General features: G+C 37.5%; 17 non-coding genes across 17 annotated transcripts; all 17 read right to left on the reverse strand.

The window, feature by feature from the left end:
• Window positions 1–5,362: 5,362 nt before the first annotated feature.
• trnac-gca (transfer RNA cysteine (anticodon GCA)) lies at window positions 5,363–5,434 on the reverse strand. Its single transcript has one exon. It is a non-coding gene; the product is annotated as a tRNA-Cys (tRNA).
• A 422-nt stretch (window positions 5,435–5,856) lies between these two features.
• trnac-gca (transfer RNA cysteine (anticodon GCA)) lies at window positions 5,857–5,928 on the reverse strand. The gene has a single exon. It is a non-coding gene; the product is annotated as a tRNA-Cys (tRNA).
• A 1,075-nt stretch (window positions 5,929–7,003) lies between these two features.
• Window positions 7,004–7,075, reverse strand: trnaw-cca (transfer RNA tryptophan (anticodon CCA)). The gene has a single exon. It is a non-coding gene; the product is annotated as a tRNA-Trp (tRNA).
• Window positions 7,076–7,656: 581 nt separating this feature from the next.
• On the reverse strand, window positions 7,657–7,728 carry trnac-gca (transfer RNA cysteine (anticodon GCA)). The gene has a single exon. It is a non-coding gene; the product is annotated as a tRNA-Cys (tRNA).
• A 422-nt stretch (window positions 7,729–8,150) lies between these two features.
• Window positions 8,151–8,222, reverse strand: trnac-gca (transfer RNA cysteine (anticodon GCA)). Its single transcript has one exon. It is a non-coding gene; the product is annotated as a tRNA-Cys (tRNA).
• Window positions 8,223–8,805: 583 nt separating this feature from the next.
• trnac-gca (transfer RNA cysteine (anticodon GCA)) lies at window positions 8,806–8,877 on the reverse strand. Its single transcript has one exon. It is a non-coding gene; the product is annotated as a tRNA-Cys (tRNA).
• A 422-nt stretch (window positions 8,878–9,299) lies between these two features.
• On the reverse strand, window positions 9,300–9,371 carry trnac-gca (transfer RNA cysteine (anticodon GCA)). The gene has a single exon. It is a non-coding gene; the product is annotated as a tRNA-Cys (tRNA).
• Window positions 9,372–9,952: 581 nt separating this feature from the next.
• trnac-gca (transfer RNA cysteine (anticodon GCA)) lies at window positions 9,953–10,024 on the reverse strand. Its single transcript has one exon. It is a non-coding gene; the product is annotated as a tRNA-Cys (tRNA).
• A 422-nt stretch (window positions 10,025–10,446) lies between these two features.
• Window positions 10,447–10,518, reverse strand: trnac-gca (transfer RNA cysteine (anticodon GCA)). Its single transcript has one exon. It is a non-coding gene; the product is annotated as a tRNA-Cys (tRNA).
• Window positions 10,519–11,099: 581 nt separating this feature from the next.
• trnac-gca (transfer RNA cysteine (anticodon GCA)) lies at window positions 11,100–11,171 on the reverse strand. Its single transcript has one exon. It is a non-coding gene; the product is annotated as a tRNA-Cys (tRNA).
• A 421-nt stretch (window positions 11,172–11,592) lies between these two features.
• trnac-gca (transfer RNA cysteine (anticodon GCA)) lies at window positions 11,593–11,664 on the reverse strand. Its single transcript has one exon. It is a non-coding gene; the product is annotated as a tRNA-Cys (tRNA).
• A 2,712-nt stretch (window positions 11,665–14,376) lies between these two features.
• On the reverse strand, window positions 14,377–14,448 carry trnac-gca (transfer RNA cysteine (anticodon GCA)). The gene has a single exon. It is a non-coding gene; the product is annotated as a tRNA-Cys (tRNA).
• Window positions 14,449–14,870: 422 nt separating this feature from the next.
• On the reverse strand, window positions 14,871–14,942 carry trnac-gca (transfer RNA cysteine (anticodon GCA)). The gene has a single exon. It is a non-coding gene; the product is annotated as a tRNA-Cys (tRNA).
• Window positions 14,943–16,393: 1,451 nt separating this feature from the next.
• Window positions 16,394–16,465, reverse strand: trnac-gca (transfer RNA cysteine (anticodon GCA)). The gene has a single exon. It is a non-coding gene; the product is annotated as a tRNA-Cys (tRNA).
• Window positions 16,466–16,887: 422 nt separating this feature from the next.
• Window positions 16,888–16,959, reverse strand: trnac-gca (transfer RNA cysteine (anticodon GCA)). The gene has a single exon. It is a non-coding gene; the product is annotated as a tRNA-Cys (tRNA).
• A 1,570-nt stretch (window positions 16,960–18,529) lies between these two features.
• Window positions 18,530–18,601, reverse strand: trnac-gca (transfer RNA cysteine (anticodon GCA)). The gene has a single exon. It is a non-coding gene; the product is annotated as a tRNA-Cys (tRNA).
• A 1,451-nt stretch (window positions 18,602–20,052) lies between these two features.
• On the reverse strand, window positions 20,053–20,124 carry trnac-gca (transfer RNA cysteine (anticodon GCA)). The gene has a single exon. It is a non-coding gene; the product is annotated as a tRNA-Cys (tRNA).
• Between the last annotated feature and the right edge of the window lie 648 nt (window positions 20,125–20,772).

The following is a 20,772-nucleotide window of genomic DNA, read 5'->3' on the forward strand; positions in this document are numbered from 1 at the left end:
TCTACCACTGAGCTATAGCACCTCTGCTAGAAATTGTCTAAAGGCGGAAAAAATTGTCTAATAAGGGACATTACAGCAGGATATCAACAGAAGCTAATCAAGAACACTCTCTCTCTGAAAACATACCCATAAAGTATTTGATTTCAAGATGACAAAAATATTACAATCTGAGAACTATAGATCTGAAGTCGGTTGCACTTCAACCTCTGTTTGGAACTGTCTGACAGAGAATAACCATCTAATGAGGGACATTTTAGACTGAGTAACATAACCAAAAAAGGAGTACTCCCTCTCTCAAGATTCATTTAGAAAGTACTTGATTTCAAGGGGGGTGCCAGGATTGAACGTGAGAAATTGTCTAATAAGGGACAATTTTCCCTGAATAACATATTGGGAAAAAAGTCCTCTACCCTCAAACAACTATTTGAAAAATCTTTATTTTAAAGGGGGCATCAGGATTTGAACCTGGGACCTCTTGATCTGCAGTCAAATGTTCTACCACTGAGCTATAGCCACTCTGCTAGAAATTGTCTAAAGGCGGAAAAATTGTCTAATAAGGGACATTACAGCAGGATATCAACAGAAGCTAATCAAGAACACTCTCTCTCTGAAAACATACCCATAAAGTATTTGATTTCAAGATGACAAAAATATTACAATCTGAGAACTATAGATCTGAAGTCTATTGCACTTCCACCTCTGTTAGGAACTGTCTGACAGAGAAAAAAACATTGAATGAGGGACATTTTAGACTGAGTAACATAACCAAAAAAGGAGTACTCCCTCTCTCAAGATACATTTAGAAAGTACTTGATTTCAAGGGGGTGCCAGGATTTGAACGTGAGAAATTGTCTAATAAGGGACAATTTTCCCTGAGTAACATATTGGGGAAAAAAAGTCCTCTACCCTCAAACAACTCTTTGAAAAATCTTGAATTAAATGTGCATCAGGATTTGAACCTGGGACCTCTTGATCTGCAGTCAAATGCTCTACCACTGAGCTATACCCCCTCTGCTAGAAACTGTCTAAAGGTGGAAAAATTGTCTAATAAGGGACATTATAGCTATATATCAACAAAAACTAATAAAGAACACTCTCTCTCTGAAAACATACCCATAAAGTATTTGATTTCAAGATGACAAAAATATTACAATCTGAGAACTATAGATCTGAAGTCTGTTGCACTTCAACCTCTGTTAGGAACTGTCTGACAGAGAATAACCATCTAATGAGGGACATTTTTGCAGAGCACACCCTCTCTCAAGAAACACTGAGAAAGTACTTGATTTCAAGATGACAAAAATATTACAATCTGAGACCTATAGATCTGAAGTCTATTGCACTTCCACCTCTGTTAGGAACTGTCTGACAGAGAAAAAAACATTGAATGAGGGACATTTTAGACTGAGTAACATAACCAAAAAAAGGAGTACTCCCTCTCTCAAGATACACTTAGAAAGTACTTGATTTCAAGGGGGTGCCAGGATTTGAACGTGAGAAATTGTCTAATAAGGGACAATTTTCCCTGAGTAACATATTGGGAAAAAAGTCCTCTACCCTCAAACAACTCTTTGAAAAAACTTGATTTAAAGGGGGCATCAGGATTTGAACCTGGGACCTCTTGATCTGCAGTCAAATGTTCTACCACTGAGCTATAGCCACTCTGCTAGAAATTGTCTAAAGGCGGAAAAATTGTCTAATAAGGGACATTACAGCAGGATATCAACAGAAGCTAATCAAGAACACTCTCTCTCTGAAAACATACCCATAAAGTATTTGATTTCAAGATGACAAAAATATTACAATCTGAGAACTATAGATCTGAAGTCGGTTGCACTTCAACCTCTGTTTGGAACTGTCTGACAGAGAATAACCATCTAATGAGGGACATTTTAGACTGAGTAACATAACCAAAAAAGGAGTACTCCCTCTCTCAAGATTCATTTAGAAAGTACTTGATTTCAAGGGGGTGCCAGGATTTGAACGTGAGAAATTGTCTAATAAGGGACAATTTTCCCTGAATAACATATTGGGAAAAAAAGTCCTCTACCCTCAAACAACTATTTGAAAAATCTTTATTTTAAAGGGGGCATCAGGATTTGAACCTGGGACCTCTTGATCTGCAGTCAAATGTTCTACCACTGAGCTATAGCCACTCTGCTAGAAATTGTCTAAAGGCGGAAAAATTGTCTAATAAGGGACATTACAGCAGGATATCAACAGAAGCTAATCAAGAACACTCTCTCTCTGAAAACATACCCATAAAGTATTTGATTTCAAGATGACAAAAATATTACAATCTGAGAACTATAGATCTGAAGTCTATTGCACTTCCACCTCTGTTAGGAACTGTCTGACAGAGAAAAAAACATTGAATGAGGGACATTTTAGACTGAGTAACATAACCAAAAAAGGAGTACTCCCTCTCTCAAGATACATTTAGAAAGTACTTGATTTCAAGGGGGTGCCAGGATTTGAACGTGAGAAATTGTCTAATAAGGGACAATTTTCCCTGAGTAACATATTGGGGAAAAAAGTCCTCTACCCTCAAACAACTCTTTGAAAAATCTTGAATTAAATGTGCATCAGGATTTGAACCTGGGACCTCTTGATCTGCAGTCAAATGCTCTACCACTGAGCTATACCCCCTCTGCTAGAAACTGTCTAAAGGTGGAAAAATTGTCTAATAAGGGACATTATAGCTATATATCAACAAAAACTAATAAAGAACACTCTCTCTCTGAAAACATACCCATAAAGTATTTGATTTCAAGATGACAAAAATATTACAATCTGAGAACTATAGATCTGAAGTCTGTTGCACTTCAACCTCTGTTAGGAACTGTCTGACAGAGAATAACCATCTAATGAGGGACATTTTTGCAGAGCACACCCTCTCTCAAGAAACACTGAGAAAGTACTTGATTTCAAGATGACAAAAATATTACAATCTGAGACCTATAGATCTGAAGTCTATTGCACTTCCACCTCTGTTAGGAACTGTCTGACAGAGAAAAAAACATTGAATGAGGGACATTTTAGACTGAGTAACATAACCAAAAAAGGAGTACTCCCTCTCTCAAGATACACTTAGAAAGTACTTGATTTGAAGGGGGTGCCAGGATTTGAACGTGAGAAATTGTCTAATAAGGGACAATTTTCCCTGAGTAACATATTGGAAAAAAAAGTCCTCTACCCTCAAACAACTCTTTGAAAAAATTCCATTTTCAAGGGGCATCAGGATTTGAACCTGGGACCTCTTGATCTGCAGTCAAATGCTCTACCACTGAGCTATACCCCCTCTGCTAGAAACAGTCTAAAGGCGGAAAAATTGTCTAATAAGGGACATTACAGCTGGATATCAACAGAAGCTCATCAAGAACACTCTCTCTCTGAAAACATACCCATAAAGTATTTGATTTCAAGATGACAAAAATATTACAAACTGAGACCTATAGATCTGAAGTCTATTGCACTTCCACCTCTGTTAGGAACTGTCTGACAGAGAAAAAAACATTGAATGAGGGACATTTTAGACTGAGTAACATAACCAAAAAAGGAGTACTCCCTCTCTCAAGATACGTTTAGAAAGTACTTGATTTCAAGGGGGTGCCAGGATTTGAACGTGAGAAATTGTCTAATAAGGGACAATTTTCCCTGAGTAACATATTGGGAAAAAAAGTCCTCTACCCTCAAACAACTCTTTGAAAAATCTTGATTTAAAGGGGGCATCAGGATTTGAACCTGGGACCTCTTGATCTGCAGTCAAATGTTCTACCACTGAGCTATAGCCACTCTGCTAGAAATTTTCTAAAGGCGGAAAAATTGTCTAATAAGGGACATTACAGCAGGATATCAACAGAAGCTAATCAAGAACACTCTCTCTCTGAAAACATACCCATAAAGTATTTGATTTCAAGATGACAAAAATATTACAATCTGAGAACTATAGATCTGAAGTCGGTTGCACTTCAACCTCTGTTTGGAACTGTCTGACAGAGAATAACCATCTAATGAGGGACATTTTAGACTGAGTAACATAACCAAAAAAGGAGTACTCCCTCTCTCAAGATTCATTTAGAAAGTACTTGATTTCAAGGGGGTGCCAGGATTTGAACGTGAGAAATTGTCTAATAAGGGACAATTTTCCCTGAATAACATATTGGGAAAAAAAGTCCTCTACCCTCAAACAACTATTTGAAAAATCTTTATTTTAAAGGGGGCATCAGGATTTGAACCTGGGACCTCTTGATCTGCAGTCAAATGTTCTACCACTGAGCTATAGCCACTCTGCTAGAAATTGTCTAAAGGCGGAAAAATTGTCTAATAAGGGACATTACAGCAGGATATCAACAGAAGCTAATCAAGAACACTCTCTCTCTGAAAACATACCCATAAAGTATTTGATTTCAAGATGACAAAAATATTACAATCTGAGAACTATAGATCTGAAGTCTATTGCACTTCCACCTCTGTTAGGAACTGTCTGACAGAGAAAAAACATTGAATGAGGGACATTTTAGACTGAGTAACATAACCAAAAAAGGAGTACTCCCTCTCTCAAGATACATTTAGAAAGTACTTGATTTCAAGGGGGTGCCAGGATTTGAACGTGAGAAATTGTCTAATAAGGGACAATTTTCCCTGAGTAACATATTGGGGAAAAAAGTCCTCTACCCTCAAACAACTCTTTGAAAAATCTTGAATTAAATGTGCATCAGGATTTGAACCTGGGACCTCTTGATCTGCAGTCAAATGCTCTACCACTGAGCTATACCCCCTCTGCTAGAAACTGTCTAAAGGTGGAAAAATTGTCTAATAAGGGACATTATAGCTGGATATCAACAAAAACTAATAAAGAACACTCTCTCTCTGAAAACATACCCATAAAGTATTTGATTTCAAGATGACAAAAATATTACAATCTGAGAACTATAGATCTGAAGTCTGTTGCACTTCAACCTCTGTTAGGAACTGTCTGACAGAGAATAACCATCTAATGAGGGACATTTTTGCAGAGCACACCCTCTCTCAAGAAACACTGAGAAAGTACTTGATTTCAAGATGACAAAAATATTACAATCTGAGACCTATAGATCTGAAGTCTATTGCACTTCCACCTCTGTTAGGAAGTGTCTGACAGAGAAAAAAACATTGAATGAGGGACATTTTAGACTGAGTAACATAACCAAAAAAAGGAGTACTCCCTCTCTCAAGATACACTTAGAAAGTACTTGATTTCAAGGGGGTGCCAGGATTTGAACGTGAGAAATTGTCTAATAAGGGACAATTTTCCCTGAGTAACATATTGGAAAAAAAAGTCCTCTACCCTCAAACAACTCTTTGAAAAATCTTGATTTAAAGGGGGCATCAGGATTTGAACCTGGGACCTCTTGATCTGCAGTCAAATGCTCTACCACTGAGCTATACCCCCTCTGCTAGAAACAGTCTAAAGGCGGAAAAATTGTCTAATAAGGGACATTACAGCTGGATATCAACAGAAGCTCATCAAGAACACTCTCTCTCTGAAAACATACCCATAAAGTATTTGATTTCAAGATGACAAAAATATTACAAACTGAGACCTATAGATCTGAAGTCTATTGCACTTCCACCTCTGTTAGGAACTGTCTGACAGAGAAAAAAACATTGAATGAGGGACATTTTAGACTGAGTAACATAACCAAAAAAGGAGTACTCCCTCTCTCAAGATACGTTTAGAAAGTACTTGATTTCAAGGGGGTGCCAGGATTTGAACGTGAGAAATTGTCTAATAAGGGACAATTTTCCCTGAGTAACATATTGGGAAAAAAAGTCCTCTACCCTCAAACAACTCTTTGAAAAATCTTGATTTAAAGGGGGCATCAGGATTTGAACCTGGGACCTCTTGATCTGCAGTCAAATGCTCTACCACTGAGCTATACCCCCTCTGCTAGAAACTAACTAAAGGTGGAAAAATTGTCTAATAAGGGACATTATAGCTATATATATCAACAAAAACTAATAAAGAACACTCTCTCTCTGAAAACATACCCATAAAGTATTTGATTTCAAGATGACAAAAAATATTACAATCTGAGAACTATAGATCTGAAGTCTGTTGCACTTCAACCTCTGTTAGGAACTGTCTGACAGAGAATAACCATCTAATGAGGGACATTTTTGCAGAGCACACCCTCTCTCAAGAAACACTGAGAAAGTACTTGATTTCAAGATGACAAAAATATTACAATCTGAGACCTATAGATCTGAAGTCTATTGCACTTCCACCTCTGTTAGGAACTGTCTGACAGAGAAAAAAACATTGAATGAGGGACATTTTAGACTGAGTAACATAACCAAAAAAGGAGTACTCCCTCTCTCAAGATACGTTTAGAAAGTACTTGATTTCAAGGGGGTGCCAGGATTTGAACGTGAGAAATTGTCTAATAAGGGACAATTTTCCCTGAATAACATATTGGGAAAAAAAGTCCTCTACCCTCAAACAACTATTTGAAAAATCTTTATTTTAAAGGGGGCATCAGGATTTGAACCTGGGACCTCTTGATCTGCAGTCAAATGCTCTACCACTGAGCTATAGCCACTCTGCTAGAAATTGTCTAAAGGCGGAAAAATTGTCTAATAAGGGACATTACAGCAGGATATCAACAGAAGCTAATCAAGAACACTCTCTCTCTGAAAACATACCCATAAAGTATTTGATTTCAAGATGACAAAAATATTACAATCTGAGAACTATAGATCTGAAGTCTATTGCACTTCCACCTCTGTTAGGAACTGTCTGACAGAGAAAAAACATTGAATGAGGGACATTTTAGACTGAGTAACATAACCAAAAAAGGAGTACTCCCTCTCTCAAGATACATTTAGAAAGTACTTGATTTCAAGGGGGTGCCAGGATTTGAACGTGAGAAATTGTCTAATAAGGGACAATTTTCCCTGAGTAACATATTGGGGAAAAAAGTCCTCTACCCTCAAACAACTCTTTGAAAATCTTGAATTAAATGTGCATCAGGATTTGAACCTGGGACCTCTTGATCTGGAGTCAAATGCTCTACCACTGAGCTATACCCCCTCTGCTAGAAACTGTCTAAAGGTGGAAAAATTGTCTAATAAGGGACATTATAGCTGGATATCAACAAAAACTAATAAAGAACACTCTCTCTCTGAAAACATACCCATAAAGTATTTGATTTCAAGATGACAAAAATATTACAATCTGAGAACTATAGATCTGAAGTCTGTTGCACTTCAACCTCTGTTAGGAACTGTCTGACAGAGAATAACCATCTAATGAGGGACATTTTTGCAGAGCACACCCTCTCTCAAGAAACACTGAGAAAGTACTTGATTTCAAGATGACAAAAATATTACAATCTGAGACCTATAGATCTGAAGTCTATTGCACTTCCACCTCTGTTAGGAACTGTCTGACAGAGAAAAAAACATTGAATGAGGGACATTTTAGACTGAGTAACATAACCAAAAAAAGGAGTACTCCCTCTCTCAAGATACACTTAGAAAGTACTTGATTTCAAGGGGGTGCCAGGATTTGAACGTGAGAAATTGTCTAATAAGGGACAATTTTCCCTGAGTAACATATTGGAAAAAAAAGTCCTCTACCCTCAAACAACTCTTTGAAAAATCTTGATTTAAAGGGGGCATCAGGATTTGAACCTGGGACCTCTTGATCTGCAGTCAAATGCTCTACCACTGAGCTATACCCCCTCTGCTAGAAACAGTCTAAAGGCGGAAAAATTGTCTAATAAGGGACATTACAGCTGGATATCAACAGAAGCTCATCAAGAACACTCTCTCTCTGAAAACATACCCATAAAGTATTTGATTTCAAGATGACAAAAATATTACAAACTGAGACCTATAGATCTGAAGTCTATTGCACTTCCACCTCTGTTAGGAACTGTCTGACAGAGAAAAAAACATTGAATGAGGGACATTTTAGACTGAGTAACATAACCAAAAAAGGAGTACTCCCTCTCTCAAGATACGTTTAGAAAGTACTTGATTTCAAGGGGGTGCCAGGATTTGAACGTGAGAAATTGTCTAATAAGGGACAATTTTCCCTGAGTAACATATTGGGAAAAAAAGTCCTCTACCCTCAAACAACTCTTTGAAAAATCTTGATTTAAAGGGGGCATCAGGATTTGAACCTGGGACCTCTTGATCTGCAGTCAAATGCTCTACCACTGAGCTATACCCCCTCTGCTAGAAACTAACTAAAGGTGGAAAAATTGTCTAATAAGGGACATTATAGCTATATATATCAACAAAAACTAATAAAGAACACTCTCTCTCTGAAAACATACCCATAAAGTATTTGATTTCAAGATGACAAAAAATATTACAATCTGAGAACTATAGATCTGAAGTCTGTTGCACTTCAACCTCTGTTAGGAACTGTCTGACAGAGAATAACCATCTAATGAGGGACATTTTTGCAGAGCACACCCTCTCTCAAGAAACACTGAGAAAGTACTTGATTTCAAGATGACAAAAATATTACAATCTGAGACCTATAGATCTGAAGTCTATTGCACTTCCACCTCTGTTAGGAACTGTCTGACAGAGAAAAAAACATTGAATGAGGGACATTTTAGACTGAGTAACATAACCAAAAAAAGGAGTACTCCCTCTCTCAAGATACACTTAGAAAGTACTTGATTTCAAGGGGGTGCCAGGATTTGAACGTGAGAAATTGTCTAATAAGGGACAATTTTCCCTGAGTAACATATTGGGAAAAAAGTCCTCTACCCTCAAACAACTCTTTGAAAAATCTTGATTTAAAGGGGGCATCAGGATTTGAACCTGGGACCTCTTGATCTGCAGTCAAATGCTCTACCACTGAGCTATACCCCCTCTGCTAGAAACAGTCTAAAGGCGGAAAAATTGTCTAATAAGGGACATTACAGCTGGATATCAACAGAAGCTCATCAAGAACACTCTCTCTCTGAAAACATACCCATAAAGTATTTGATTTCAAGATGACAAAAATATTACAAACTGAGACCTATAGATCTGAAGTCTATTGCACTTCCACCTCTGTTAGGAACTGTCTGACAGAGAAAAAAACATTGAATGAGGGACATTTTAGACTGAGTAACATAACCAAAAAAGGAGTACTCCCTCTCTCAAGATACGTTTAGAAAGTACTTGATTTCAAGGGGGTGCCAGGATTTGAACGTGAGAAATTGTCTAATAAGGGACAATTTTCCCTGAGTAACATATTGGGAAAAAAAGTCCTCTACCCTCAAACAACTCTTTGAAAAATCTTGATTTAAAGGGGGCATCAGGATTTGAACCTGGGACCTCTTGATCTGCAGTCAAATGCTCTACCACTGAGCTATACCCCCTCTGCTAGAAACTAACTAAAGGTGGAAAAATTGTCTAATAAGGGACATTATAGCTATATATCAACAAAAACTAATAAAGAACACTCTCTCTCTGAAAACATACCCATAAAGTATTTGATTTCAAGATGACAAAAAATATTACAATCTGAGAACTATAGATCTGAAGTCTGTTGCACTTCAACCTCTGTTAGGAACTGTCTGACAGAGAATAACCATCTAATGAGGGACATTTTTGCAGAGCACACCCTCTCTCAAGAAACACTGAGAAAGTACTTGATTTCAAGATGACAAAAATATTACAATCTGAGACCTATAGATCTGAAGTCTATTGCACTTCCACCTCTGTTAGGAACTGTCTGACAGAGAAAAAAACATTGAATGAGGGACATTTTAGACTGAGTAACATAACCAAAAAAAGGAGTACTCCCTCTCTCAAGATACACTTAGAAAGTACTTGATTTCAAGGGGGTGCCAGGATTTGAACGTGAGAAATTGTCTAATAAGGGACAATTTTCCCTGAGTAACATATTGGGAAAAAAGTCCTCTACCCTCAAACAACTCTTTGAAAAATCTTGATTTAAAGGGGGCATCAGGATTTGAACCTGGGACCTCTTGATCTGCAGTCAAATGCTCTACCACTGAGCTATACCCCCTCTGCTAGAAACAGTCTAAAGGCGGAAAAATTGTCTAATAAGGGACATTACAGCTGGATATCAACAGAAGCTCATCAAGAACACTCTCTCTCTGAAAACATACCCATAAAGTATTTGATTTCAAGATGACAAAAATATTACAAACTGAGACCTATAGATCTGAAGTCTATTGCACTTCCACCTCTGTTAGGAACTGTCTGACAGAGAAAAAAACATTGAATGAGGGACATTTTAGACTGAGTAACATAACCAAAAAAGGAGTACTCCCTCTCTCAAGATACGTTTAGAAAGTACTTGATTTCAAGGGGGTGCCAGGATTTGAACGTGAGAAATTGTCTAATAAGGGACAATTTTCCCTGAGTAACATATTGGGAAAAAAAGTCCTCTACCCTCAAACAACTCTTTGAAAAATCTTGATTTAAAGGGGGCATCAGGATTTGAACCTGGGACCTCTTGATCTGCAGTCAAATGCTCTACCACTGAGCTATACCCCCTCTGCTAGAAACTAACTAAAGGTGGAAAAATTGTCTAATAAGGGACATTATAGCTATATATCAACAAAAACTAATAAAGAACACTCTCTCTCTGAAAACATACCCATAAAGTATTTGATTTCAAGATGACAAAAAATATTACAATCTGAGAACTATAGATCTGAAGTCTGTTGCACTTCAACCTCTGTTAGGAACTGTCTGACAGAGAATAACCATCTAATGAGGGACATTTTTGCAGAGCACACCCTCTCTCAAGAAACACTGAGAAAGTACTTGATTTCAAGATGACAAAAATATTACAATCTGAGACCTATAGATCTGAAGTCTATTGCACTTCCACCTCTGTTAGGAACTGTCTGACAGAGAAAAAAACATTGAATGAGGGACATTTTAGACTGAGTAACATAACCAAAAAAAGGAGTACTCCCTCTCTCAAGATACACTTAGAAAGTACTTGATTTCAAGGGGGTGCCAGGATTTGAACGTGAGAAATTGTCTAATAAGGGACAATTTTCCCTGAGTAACATATTGGGAAAAAAGTCCTCTACCCTCAAACAACTCTTTGAAAAATCTTGATTTAAAGGGGGCATCAGGATTTGAACCTGGGACCTCTTGATCTGCAGTCAAATGCTCTACCACTGAGCTATACCCCCTCTGCTAGAAACAGTCTAAAGGCGGAAAAATTGTCTAATAAGGGACATTACAGCTGGATATCAACAGAAGCTCATCAAGAACACTCTCTCTCTGAAAACATACCCATAAAGTATTTGATTTCAAGATGACAAAAATATTACAAACTGAGACCTATAGATCTGAAGTCTATTGCACTTCCACCTCTGTTAGGAACTGTCTGACAGAGAAAAAACATTGAATGAGGGACATTTTAGACTGAGTAACATAACCAAAAAAGGAGAACTCCCTCTCTCAAGATACGTTTAGAAAGTACTTGATTTCAAGGGGGTGCCAGGATTTGAACGTGAGAAATTGTCTAATAAGGGACAATTTTCCCTGAGTAACATATTGGGAAAAAAAGTCCTCTACCCTCAAACAACTCTTTGAAAAATCTTGATTTAAAGGGGGCATCAGGATTTGAACCTGGGACCTCTTGATCTGCAGTCAAATGCTCTACCACTGAGCTATACCCCCTCTGCTAGAAACTATCTAAAGGTGGAGAAATTGTCTAATAAGGGACATTATAGCTATATATCAACAAAAACTAATAAAGAACACTCTCTCTCTGAAAACATACCCATAAAGTATTTGATTTCAAGATGACAAAAATATTACAATCTGAGAACTATAGATCTGAAGTCTGTTGCACTTCAACCTCTGTTAGGAACTGTCTGACAGAGAATAACCATCTAATGAGGGACATTTTTTGCAGAGCACACCCTCTCTCAAGAAACACTGAGAAAGTACTTGATTTCAAGATGACAAAAATATTACAATCTGAGACCTATAGATCTGAAGTCTATTGCACTTCCACCTCTGTTAGGAACTGTCTGACAGAGAAAAAAACATTGAATGAGGGATATTTAAGACTGAGTAACATAACCAAAAAAAGGAGTACTCCCTCTCTCAAGATACACTTAGAAAGTACTTGATTTCAAGGGGGTGCCAGGATTTGAACGTGAGAAATTGTCTAATAAGGGACAATTTTCCCTGAGTAACATATTGGGAAAAAAGTCCTCTACCCTCAAACAACTCTTTGAAAAAACTTCATTTAAAGGGGGCATCAGGATTTGAACCTGGGACCTCTTGATCTGCAGTCAAATGTTCTACCACTGAGCTATAGCCACTCTGCTAGAAATTGTCTAAAGGCGGAAAAATTGTCTAATAAGGGACATTACAGCAGGATATCAACAGAAGCTAATCAAGAACACTCTCTCTCTGAAAACATACCCATAAAGTATTTGATTTCAAGATGACAAAAATATTACAAACTGAGACCTATAGATCTGAAGTCTATTGCACTTCCACCTCTGTTAGGAACTGTCTGACAGAGAAAAAACATTGAATGAGGGACATTTTAGACTGAGTAACATAACCAAAAAAGGAGAACTCCCTCTCTCAAGATACGTTTAGAAAGTACTTGATTTCAAGGGGGTGCCAGGATTTGAACGTGAGAAATTGTCTAATAAGGGACAATTTTCCCTGAGTAACATATTGGGAAAAAAAAGTCCTCTACCCTCAAACAACTCTTTGAAAAATGTTGATTTAAAGGAGGCATCAGGATTTGAACCTGGGACCTCTTGATCTGCAGTCAAATGCTCTACCAATGAGCTATACCCCCTCTGCTAGAAACTATCTAAAGGTGGAGAAATTGTCTAATAAGGGACATTATAGCTATATATCAACAAAAACTAATAAAGAACACTCTCTCTCTGAAAACATACCCATAAAGTATTTGATTTCAAGATGACAAAAATATTACAATCTGAGAACTATAGATCTGAAGTCTGTTGCACTTCAACCTCTGTTAGGAACTGTCTGACAGAGAATAACCATCTAATGAGGGACATTTTTGCAGAGCACACCCTCTCTCAAGAAACACTGAGAAAGTACTTGATTTCAAGATGACAAAAATATTACAATCTGAGACCTATAGATCTGAAGTCTATTGCACTTCCACCTCTGTTAGGAACTGTCTGACAGAGAAAAAAACATTGAATGAGGGATATTTAAGACTGAGTAACATAACCAAAAAAAGGAGTACTCCCTCTCTCAAGATACACTTAGAAAGTACTTGATTTCAAGGGGGTGCCAGGATTTGAACGTGAGAAATTGTCTAATAAGGGACAATTTTCCCTGAGTAACATATTGGGAAAAAAGTCCTCTACCCTCAAACAACTCTTTGAAAAAACTTCATTTAAAGGGGGCATCAGGATTTGAACCTGGGACCTCTTGATCTGCAGTCAAATGTTCTACCACTGAGCTATAGCCACTCTGCTAGAAATTGTCTAAAGGCGGAAAAATTGTCTAATAAGGGACATTACAGCAGGATATCAACAGAAGCTAATCAAGAACACTCTCTCTCTGAAAACATACCCATAAAGTATTTGATTTCAAGATGACAAAAATATTACAAACTGAGACCTATAGATCTGAAGTCTATTGCACTTCCACCTCTGTTAGGAACTGTCTGACAGAGAAAAAAACACTGAATGAGGGACATTTTAGACTGAGTAACATAACCAAAAAAGGAGTACTCCCTCTCTCAAGATACATTTAGAAAGTACTTGATTTCAAGGGGGTGCCAGGATTTGAACGTGAGAAATTGTCTAATAAGGGACAATTTTCCCTGAGTAACATATTGGGGGAAAAAGTCCTCTACCCTCAAACAACTCTTTGAAAAATCTTGAATTAAATGTGCATCAGGATTTGAACCTGGGACCTCTTGATCTGCAGTCAAATGCTCTACCACTGAGCTATACCCCCTCTGCTAGAAACTGTCTAAAGGTGGAAAAATTGTCTAATAAGGGACATTACAGCTGGATATCAACAGAAGCTCATCAAGAACACTCTCTCTGAAAACATACCCATAAAGTATTTGATTTCAAGATGACAAAAATATTACAAACTGAGACCTATAGATCTGAAGTCTATTGCACTTCCACCTCTGTTAGGAACTGTCTGACAGAGAAAAAAACATTGAATGAGGGACATTTTAGACTGAGTAACATAACCAAAAAAGGAGTACTCCCTCTCTCAAGATACATTTAGAAAGTACTTGATTTCAAGGGGGTGCCAGGATTTGAACGTGAGAAATTGTCTAATAAGGGACAATTTTCCCTGAGTAACATATTGGGAAAAAAAGTCATCTACCCTCAAACAACTCTTTGAAATATCTTGATTTAAAGGGGGCATCAGGATTTGAACCTGGGACCTCTTGATCTGCAGTCAAATGCTCTACCACTGAGCTATACCCCCTCTGCTAGAAACTGTCTAAAGGTGGAAAAATTGTCTAATAAGGGACATTATAGCTGGATATCAACAAAAACTAATAAAGAACACTCTCTCTCTGAAAACATACCCATAAAGTATTTGATTTCAAGATGACAAAAATATTACAATCTGAGAACTATAGATCTGAAGTCGGTTGCACTTCAACCTCTGTTTGGAACTGTCTGACAGAGAATAACCATCTAATGAGGGACATTTTAGACTGAGTAACATAACCAAAAAAGGAGTACTCCCTCTCTCAAGATTCATTTAGAAAGTACTTGATTTCAAGGGGGTGCCAGGATTTGAACGTGAGAAATTGTCTAATAAGGGACAATTTTCCCTGAATAACATATTGGGAAAAAAAGTCCTCTACCCTCAAACAACTATTTGAAAAATCTTTATTTTAAAGGGGGCATCAGGATTTGAACCTGGGACCTCTTGATCTGCAGTCAAATGCTCTACCACTGAGCTATACCCCCTCTGCTAGAAACGGTCTAAAGGCGGAAAAATTGTCTAATAAGGGACATTACAGCTGGATATCAACAGAAGCTCATCAAGAACACTCTCTCTCTGAAAACATACCCATAAAGTATTTGATTTCAAGATGACAAAAATATTACAAACTGAGACCTATAGATCTGAAGTCTATTGCACTTCCACCTCTGTTAGGAACTGTCTGACAGAGAAAAAAACACTGAATGAGGGACATTTTAGACTGAGTAACATAACCAAAAAAGGAGTACTCCCTCTCTCAAGATACATTTAGAAAGTACTTGATTTCAAGGGGGTGCCAGGATTTGAACGTGAGAAATTGTCTAATAAGGGACAATTTTCCCTGAGTAACATATTGGGGAAAAAAGTCCTCTACCCTCAAACAACTCTTTGAAAAATCTTGAATTAAAGGTGCATCAGGATTTGAAACTGGGACCTCTTGATCTGCAGTCAAATGCTCAACCACTGAGCTATACCCCCTCTGCTAGAATCTGTCTAAAGGTGGAAAAATTGTCTAATAAGGGACATTATAGCTGGATATCAACAAAAACTAATAAAGAACACTCTCTCTCTGAAAACATACCCATAAAGTATTTGATTTCAAGATGACAAAAGTATTACAATCTGAGAACTATAGATCTGAAGTCTGTTGCACTTCAACCTCTGTTAGGAACTGTCTGACAGAGAATAACCATCTAATGAGGGACATTTTTGCAGAGCACACCCTCTCTCAAGAAACACTGAGAAAGTACTTGATTTCAAGATGACAAAAATATTACAATCTGAGACCTATAGATCTGAAGTCTATTGCACTTCCACCTCTGTTAGGAACTGTCTGACAGAGAAAAAAACATTGAATGAGGGACATTTTAGACTGAGTAACATAACCAAAAAAAGGAGTACTCCCTCTCTCAAGATACACTTAGAAAGTACTTGATTTCAAGGGGGTGCCAGGATTTGAACGTGAGAAATTGTCTAATAAGGGACAATTTTCCCTGAGTAACATATTGGGAAAAAAAGTCCTCTACCCTCAAACAACTCTTTGAAAAAACTTGATTTAAAGGGGTCATCAGGATTTGAAACTGGGACCTCATGATCTGCAGTCAAATGCTCTACCACTGAGGTATAGCCCCTCTGCTAGAAACTGTCTAAAGGCTTAAAAAATTGTCTAATAAGGGACATTACAGCAGGATATCAACAGATGCTAATCAAGAACACTCTCTCTCTGAAAACATACCCATAAAGTATTTGATTTCAAGATGACAAAAATATTACAAACTGAGACCTATAGATCTGAAGTCTATTGCACTTCCACCTCTGTTAGGAACTGTCTGACAGTGAAAAAAACATTGAATGAGGGACATTTTAGACTGAGTAACATAACCAAAAAAAGGAGTACTCCCTCTCTCAAGATACACTTAGAAAGTACTTGATTTCAAGGGGGCATCAGGATTTGAACCTGGGACCTCTTGATCTGCAGTCAAATGCTCTACCACTGAGCTATACCCCCTCTGCTAGAAACTGTCTAAAGGTGGAAAAATTGTCTAATAAGGGACATTATAGCTGGATATCAACAAAAACTAATAAAGAACACTCTCTCTCTGAAAACATACCCATAAAGTATTTGATTTCAAGATGACAAAAATATTACAATCTGAGAACTATAGATCTGAAGTCTGTTGCACTTCAACCTCTGTTAGGAACTGTCTGACAGAGAATAACCATCTAATGAGGGACATTTTAGACTGAGTAACATAACCAAAAAAGGAGTACTCCCTCTCTCAAGATTCATTTAGAAAGTACTTGATTTCAAGGGGGTGCCAGGATTTGAACGTGAGAAATTGTCTAATAAGGGACAATTTTCCCTGAATAACATATTGGGAAAAAGAGTCCTCTACTCTCAAACTACTTTTTGAAAAATCTTTATTTTAAAGGGGGCATCAGGATTTGAACCTGGGACCTCTTGATCTGCAGTCAAATGCTCTACCACTGAGCTATACCCCCTCTGCTAGAAACGGTCTAAAGGCGGAAAAATTGTCTAATAAGGGACATTACAGCTGGATATCAACAGAAGCTCATCAAGAACACTCTCTCTCTGAAAACATACCCATAAAGTATTTGATTTCAAGATGACAAAAATATTACAAACTGAGACCTATAGATCTGAAGTCTATTGCACTTCCACCTCTGTTAGGAACTGTCTGACAGAGAAAAAAACACTGAATGAGGGACATTTTAGACTGAGTAACATAACCAAAAAAGGAGTACTCCCTCTCTCAAGATACATTTAGAAAGTACTTGATTTCAAGGGGGTGCCAGGATTTGAACGTGAGAAATTGTCTAATAAGGGACAATTTTCCCTGAGTAACATATTGGGGAAAAAAGTCCTCTACCCTCAAACAACTCTTTGAAAAATCTTGAATTAAAGGTGCATCAGGATTTGAAACTGGGACCTCTTGATCTGCAGTCAAATGCTCTACCACTGAGCTATACCCCCTCTGCTAGAATCTGTCTAAAGGTGGAAAAATTGTCTAATAAGGGACATTATAGCTGGATATCAACAAAAACTAATAAAGAACACTCTCTCTCTGAAAACATACCCATAAAGTATTTGATTTCAAGATGACAAAAGTATTACAATCTGAGAACTATAGATCTGAAGTCTGTTGCACTTCAACCTCTGTTAGGAACTGTCTGACAGAGAATAACCATCTAATGAGGGACATTTTTGCAGAGCACACCCTCTCTCAAGAAACACTGAGAAAGTACTTGATTTCAAGATGACAAAATATTACAATCTGAGACCTATAGATCTGAAGTCTATTGCACTTCCACCTCTGTTAGGAACTGTCTGACAGAGAAAAAAACATTGAATGAGGGACATTTTAGACTGAGTAACATAACCAAAAAAAGGAGTACTCCCTCTCTCAAGATACACTTAGAAAGTACTTGATTTCAAGGGGGTGCCAGGATTTGAACGTGAGAAATTGTCTAATAAGGGACAATTTTCCCTGAGTAACATATTGGGAAAAAAAGTCCTCTACCCTCAAACAACTCTTTGAAAAAACTTGATTTAAAGGGGTCATCAGGATTTGAAACTGGGACCTCATGATCTGCAGTCAAATGCTCTACCACTGAGGTATAGCCCCACTGCTAGAAACTGTCTAAAGGCTTAAAAAATTGTCTAATAAGGGACATTACAGCAGGATATCAACAGAAGCTAATCAAGAACACTCTCTCTCTGAAAACATACCCATAAAGTATTTGATTTCAAGATGACAAAAATATTACAAACTGAGACCTATAGATCTGAAGTCTATTGCACTTCCACCTCTGTTAGGAACTGTCTGACAGTGAAAAAAACATTGAATTAGGGACATTTTAGACTGAGTAACATAACCAAAAAAAGGAGTACTCCCTCTCTCAAGATTCATTTAGAAAGTACTTGATTTCAAGGGGGTGCCAGGATTTGAACGTGAGAAATTGTCTAATAAGGGACAATTTTCCCTGAATAACATATTGGGAAAAAAAGTCCTCTACTCTCAAACTACTTTTTGAAAAATCTTTATTTTAAAGGGGGCATCAGGATTTGAACCTGGGACCTCTTGATCTGCAGTCAAATGCTCTACCACTGAGCTATACCCCCTCTGCTAGAAACGGTCTAAAGGCGGAAAAATTGTCTAATAAGGGACATTACAGCTGGATATCAACAGAAGCTCATCAAGAACACTCTCTCTCTGAAAACATACCCATAAAGTATTTGATTTCAAGATGACAAAAATATTACAAACTGAGACCTATAGATCTGAAGTCTATTGCACTTCCACCTCTGTTAGGAACTGTCTGACAGAGAAAAAAACACTGAATGAGGGACATTTTAGACTGAGTAACATAACCAAAAAAGGAGTACTCCCTCTCTCAAGATACATTTAGAAAGTACTTGATTTCAAGGGGGTGCCAGGATTTGAACGTGAGAAATTGTCTAATAAGGGACAATTTTCCCTGAGTAACATATTGGGGAAAAAAGTCCTCTACCCTCAAACAACTCTTTGAAAAATCTTGAATTAAAGGTGCATCAGGATTTGAAACTGGGACCTCTTGATCTGCAGTCAAATGCTCAACCACTGAGCTATACCCCCTCTGCTAGAATCTGTCTAAAGGTGGAAAAATTGTCTAATAAGGGACATTATAGCTGGATATCAACAAAAACTAATAAAGAACACTCTCTCTCTGAAAACATACCCATAAAGTATTTGATTTCAAGATGACAAAAGTATTACAATCTGAGAACTATAGATCTGAAGTCTGTTGCACTTCAACCTCTGTTAGGAACTGTCTGACAGAGAATAACCATCTAATGAGGGACATTTTTGCAGAGCACACCCTCTCTCAAGAAACACTGAGAAAGTACTTGATTTCAAGATGACAAAAATATTACAATCTGAGACCTATAGATCTGAAGTCTATTGCACTTCCACCTCTGTTAGGAACTGTCTGACAGAGAAAAAAACATTGAATGAGGGACATTTTAGACTGAGTAACATAACCAAAAAAAGGAGTACTCCCTCTCTCAAGATACACTTAGAAAGTACTTGATTTCAAGGGGGTGCCAGGATTTGAACGTGAGAAATTGTCTAATAAGGGACAATTTTCCCTGAGTAACATATTGGGAAAAAAAGTCCTCTACCCTCAAACAACTCTTTGAAAAAACTTGATTTAAAGGGGTCATCAGGATTTGAAACTGGGACCTCATGATCTGCAGTCAAATGCTCTACCACTGAGGTATAGCCCCTCTGCTAGAAACTGTCTAAAGGCTTAAAAAATTGTCTAATAAGGGACATTACAGCAGGATATCAACAGAAGGTAATCAAGAACACTCTCTCTCTGAAAACATACCCATAAAGTATTTGATTTCAAGATGACAAAAATATTACAAACTGAGACCTATAGATCTGAAGTCTATTGCACTTCCACCTCTGTTAGGAACTGTCTGACAGTGAAAAAAACATTGAATGAGGGACATTTTAGACTGAGTAACATAACCAAAAAAAGGAGTACTCCCTCTCTCAAGATACACTTAGAAAGTACTTGATTTCAAGGGGGCATCAGGATTTGAACCTGGGACCTCTTGATCTGCAGTCAAATGCTCTACCACTGAGCTATACCCCCTCTGCTAGAAACTGTCTAAAGGTGGAAAAATTGTCTAATAAGGGACATTATAGCTGGATATCAACAAAAACTAATAAAGAACACTCTCTCTCTGAAAACATACCCATAAAGTATTTGATTTCAAGATGACAAAAATATTACAATCTGAGAACTATAGATCTGAAGTCTGTTGCACTTCAACCTCTGTTAGGAACTGTCTGACAGAGAATAACCATCTAATGAGGGACATTTTAGACTGAGTAACATAACCAAAAAAGGAGTACTCCCTCTCTCAAGATTCATTTAGAAAGTACTTGATTTCAAGGGGGTGCCAGGATTTGAACGTGAGAAATTGTCTAATAAGGGACAATTTTCCCTGAATAACATATTGGGAAAAAGAGTCCTCTACTCTCAAACTACTTTTTGAAAAATCTTTATTTTAAAGGAGGCATCAGGATTTGAACCTGGGACCTCTTGATCTGCAGTCAAATGCTCTACCACTGAGCTATACCCCCTCTGCTAGAAACGGTCTAAAGGTGGAAAAATTGTCTAATAAGGGACATTACAGCTGGATATCAACAGAAGCTCATCAAGAACACTCTCTCTCTGAAAACATACCCATAAAGTATTTGATTTCAAGATGACAAAAATATTACAAACTGAGACCTA

Source organism: Oncorhynchus kisutch, unplaced genomic scaffold (assembly GCF_002021735.2).
Source record: "Oncorhynchus kisutch isolate 150728-3 unplaced genomic scaffold, Okis_V2 scaffold4071, whole genome shotgun sequence".
Lineage (NCBI taxonomy): Eukaryota > Metazoa > Chordata > Actinopteri > Salmoniformes > Salmonidae > Oncorhynchus > Oncorhynchus kisutch.